The 5,169-nt window shown below is 41.2% G+C and overlaps 1 pseudogene; it reads left to right on the top strand.

Moving 5' to 3' along the window:
• The window catches only part of LOC116089457, a 7,177-nt pseudogene extending 2,316 nt beyond the window's left edge, over positions 1-4,861 (top strand).
• Positions 4,862-5,169: the final 308 nt, after the last annotated feature.

Genomic DNA, 5,169 nt, shown 5'->3' on the forward strand with positions numbered 1-5,169 from the left:
CAGGCAGGCAGGCAGGCAATTCAGGGACAGCCCAGTTGTTGGGGGTACCTGCATGAAGACCAAGCTGCTCATCTACTACATATGTGTAGGGGGGCCTAGGTCCAGCCTGTACCCCCTATTTGGGTGGTGATTCAGTTCCTGGGAGCCCCTAAGGGTTCAGATTAGTTGACTCTGTTGATCTTCCTGTGAAGTTCCTGTTCCCTTCGAGTTCCTCAATCCTTCCCTCAACTCTTCCATTAAGACTCACCCAGCTCCATCTAATGTTTGGCAGTGGGTCTCTGCATCTCTTTCCATTGGCTGCTGGGTGGAGCCTCTCAGAGGACAGTTATGCTAGGCTCCTGTCTGCAAGCACAACAGAGTATTATTAATAGTGTCAAAAACTGGTTCTTGCCCATGGCATGGCTCTCAGCTTGAACCAGCCATTGATTGGCCATAGCCTCCATCTCTGCTCTATCTTTGTCCCTCACATCTTGTAGACAGGACACATTTTGGGTCAAAGGTCTTATGGGTGGGTTGGTGTCTTTATCCCTCCACTAGGAGTCTTGCCTGGCTATAGGAAGTAGCCACTTCAGGATCCATATCCCTCATTGCTAGGAGTCTCAGTCAGAGTCGCCCCCCCTCCTACCCACCATCCCAGACATCCTGTAGCTTCTCTCATGCCAGGTCTCTGGCACTGCTCCCCTTCCAACTTCCAGAGAATTTGATTTTGTTTTTAGTTAAGAATATGGCTTCTAAATATAAATATAAATATAAATATAAATATAAATATAAATATAAATATGGCTTATAAATGACATAGTACAGATAGTGTTGTTTATGCTAGAATTACAACTTTTCTAAATAGCATACAACTGTCCACTGGTTTGTTTTCCTTTGGGATTTTCAGCACTGAATGTGCTCTTTTTCTTTCTTTCTTTTTTTCTTTCTTTCTTTTTTTTTTTTTTTTTTTTTTTTTTTTTTTTTTTTTTGGTTTTTTGAGACAGGGTTTCTCTGTATACCTCTGGCTGTCCTGGAACTCACTCTGTAGACCAGGCTGGCCTCGAACTCAGAAATCCGCCTGCCTCTGCCTCCCAAGGGATTAAAGGCGTGAGCCACCACCGCCTGGCTCTGAATATGCTCTTTCAATTATGTTATATATTCACAGTTTATAGTAACTCTTTGTTTTGTAAAAAAGCCCTAAAAATCTTGAAAGGGTTGATGGGCAAGGGAACTTCACTTTTTTCAAGGAAAAAAAAAACCTATTATTTTTAGACTCAAGTGAAGATCAGAAAGAACAAAATAAATCTTTATGTTTTGTTAACTCATCTAAATGGTTTGACATTAGTCATGGCAACAAATAATGACAATTTCTAAACTAAAACCTTGAATGCTCAAAATTGGAAATAGGAAGAACTTATTTTCAAGCTAAACAAAAGGCTTGTGGTTGCTATACATTCAAGTCCTTTTGTTACCAAATATATATCACAAATTTGTGGATTCATAGAGAATAATGCGTGGGTGTGAGTTTTTCTTCTTGGAGTCATAAGTAGTTTCTCTTATGAACTGAAGGGTATGTGTCACCATTCCTTCACTATTTTATTAAGCTTGACCATGTAGCTGAGGTATTTCTTAACCACCTCAACCCCATAGCCCAGTTTAATTCAGAAGAAAACATGAATTGGACCCAAATCAAGGGCTAGTCTACAAATATCTGATAGGAATATTTTTAAATTATCAATGTTGCCAAAAGTAAGGGAAGTTTGAGAAACTGACAGCCAGAGAGACATAAGGAAATTAGATGAAGACAGCGATGGGGTAAAGGAGACATTGGCTAAAAAACGATTGTACCAATACTGACTTGTTAACAGTAACACACACAGTACAAAGTGCTTTACTGATAACCACTCACAGTGCTGGTGAGATGGCTAAGTGGTTAGTATTTGCCATGTAAACCTGATGACCTGGGTTCCAATCCTAGAATCCAAGTTAAAGCAGAAGAAGAGAACGAACTCCACCAACTTATCTTCTGACATCCACATGCAAGCTATGCCCACAAATACACACACATACACAGAGGGATACATTATAGTAATACAAGGCACAGCTGGGTCGTGGTAAAGCCCAGCAGACATGAAATCTCAAAACCACAAAGGGAATCTACTAATGTAAGGTATTCTGATTGGAGGAAACAATAAGATACAAGGGAGCCCTCTAGATTTTATTCTTCACTATTGTCTTAATTTATCCCCAAATAAAATGTTTAGTTATATATATATATATATATATATATATATATATATTTATATATAAATGTTTTATATATATATAAAACATGGAACAATTGGGCCTAAAACTTAATGAACACAGGAAGGGAGGGAGAAGGAAAGACGTGCATAATTTCCTTCTTACTTAGTAACTTTTCTTTGCATATTTGATTAGGTGCAATATACATTTTAAGAACAGTTCTATTAGACCAATGTATATGTTTGTCATCTAGGTATTTAATAGTCATACACTGAAAACACTTATGGAAAAATAATTTACAGGCCTTTCGAAATTATGATGCTGGTTTAATTTAATATGGTAATCAGAATTAGAATGGAGCTCTCCTTCTTGACCCACATATGGGGCTATGTGACACTGACTTGTGAAGGGGGAGGGGGCAACAGCTGAGGATTTGTGTTCTCAGTGGCAGCTGATGGACTGCCCAAATCTTCCAAGTGTTCCTTATGTGTAACTGCACCATTTGCTGAGGATTTTTTTAGATGCTTACCAAAGCTCAGGAGAATGACAGAAGACAGCAAAGGCACAGTGGCTTACCACATGGTTAAGCTCTGCCACATGCTAATCCTTTTTTAACGTGGTTCAGACAGAATACTTGTCTTCTGTTTGAAACTCTTGGCCTTAAGTCTTAAAGCAACCAGCATTTTCCTTTATTTCCCTGGCTTATATAACAGCCTTGCATACATGGCTACTGACCCTATATGGCAACAGCTGTAACTTATCTCATCTATACTGCTCATTGTTTTGAGCATGTCATATATTACAGTATGCACCAGTAATGTGGTAATGTGGTACTACCACAAGTGTTAGTAGGTGAATCAATTGGAGTTCATTCCTGTCCTCTTGGAAACCTGACAAAAGCATTGAAGAGAGAATAAAAAATGGGGTTCTGGTAACACAGACTTAGAAAGACTGACTTCTTGTCAATAAAGGTAACTGTGAGTCCACCAAGGTTGGTTTAGACAGCAGTCAGTTCCAGCTGGCAGGCATGATGGTAGATGGTGCTGATCTAGGGAAGTTTCTGTGACCTCAGGGAGCACATGTACTGTGTCTTAAGCAGCAGAAAGCCATCACCAAGCAACTGGAGGAGGTGGCGGCCGAAAGACTTGAAACTGAAGACACAGCTAGGCCATGATGAAATGAGACCGAAGTTTGTGCTCAAACCCTGCAAGGACTACATTCCAAGGAGAATGAGAGTTATAGAGATGATGATGTTTGATGCCACCATCTGCTGCTTCAAATGCCATGGAGTAGGTGATGCCGAGCATATTTAAGAATCAACTGCTGTCTCTTTTTTATGACCTCACTATCCCTTTGTTCCATATTTGGCAATGAATAAACTGATCACCATTAAGCACTATCACATAGCTAAGGTATATGAACAGGTTAACCCAACTATGCCCCAAGGCCATTATAGTGAGTTCTGCCAGTGTAATTTTGACATTGCCTGCTAGTTCATATCTCTGATCCCTGATTCAAAGTGTCAGAAGATCAATGTGCATGATCTGGAGTTCACTTCAGATAGGCAACTCCCTGGTCAAGGTTAAGGATCTGTGCATCCTAGATGGGACATTTGGTATCTGTGGTGTTCCTGATAGCAAGTTCTGTACTGTATCTGCTCCCCAGTGGACAAGCTGGGTGAGGTATCCTGGAAGGAAAGGAAGAATGGGATGGTGGAAGAAGGACTTTGCACCTGAAGCAGCCAACAGCACTGGGGACTCTGTTCTGCAGCATGGTGGGATGTCCTGTACTAGGATCTTAAACTGTTCCCAAATAAGCAGGCCTTGAATGGATTAGAAGACCTAAAGTTGTTATTTGAGTACCTCACCCTGTTTGACATTGATGACAAACTCTCCTTTGACATGAGCCTTCCTTAAGTGTCTGATTACATACTCTACTGGGGTCACTGAGGTCATGCTCCTACAGACCCCAACCCAGGCATAGAACTGGTCTCTAGGTGTGGACAGTATAACAGTATAGCTTCTGGAGTACATAAAAATTGGCTCGAAGGCATGATTGACCCCAAAGGATGCAGGGTACGATATATAGGGCTCAGCTTTGGAGTTGAGGTGGTTTTCTCCATTATTGAGCAAAGACTAGAGGCTTTGGAGCAACCTGTCGTCTCAACCTGTGGGCCACAGCCTCTTTGAAGGTTGAATAATCCTTTCACAGGGGTTGCATATCAGATATTTACATTACAATTCATAACAGTAGCTAAAGTACAGTTAGGAAGTAGCAATGAAAATAATTTTATGGCTGGGGGTTATCAAAGCATGAGAAGCTGTATTAAAGGGTTGTAGTATTATGAAGGTTAAGAACCACTGCTTTGGAAGAGAGGGTATGGATCCCAGAGGCATGGGTGCTTCTGGCATCTGGATAGAGCAACCTACAGGAGGAGAGGCTGAAGCTTGGCTCAGAGCTGTGGGATGCTGGGATCAAAGCTGAGCATCTCTACAAGAACCCCAAGTTACTGAGCCAGCTGTAGCACTTTGAGGAAACAGGGATCCCATTAGAGGCCATCATTGGCAAGCAGGAGTTCAAGGATGGAGTCATGAAGCTCAATTCAAAGGCTCGCAGGGAAAAAGAGAAGACCTGGTAGACAGGAAAGGAAGAAGATGGAGTGACCCTCTGTATCTGCTAAACTGAGGGAACTAGCAGAGGAAACAAGACTGGCATGGTTTGGGCTCAAACAAAACTGCATATGTGGATAATAGTTTGCATATCCCTGTTCTAGCAGAAGACTAAGGGATGGACAGAGTGGAAGCTTTTTGTTTTGTTTTGTTTTGTTATCTTATTATTGGTAATCACTGGCAAAAATAAAGTAAACAATAATGGCTAGGTCCTACACTTTCTTTGTTGGGTGGCAGAAGAGGGGAGACTTAGCAAGTCTCTGCCTCCTAAGTTCCT

Source organism: Mastomys coucha, unplaced genomic scaffold (assembly GCF_008632895.1).
Source record: "Mastomys coucha isolate ucsf_1 unplaced genomic scaffold, UCSF_Mcou_1 pScaffold14, whole genome shotgun sequence".
Taxonomy (NCBI): Eukaryota; Metazoa; Chordata; class Mammalia; order Rodentia; family Muridae; genus Mastomys; species Mastomys coucha.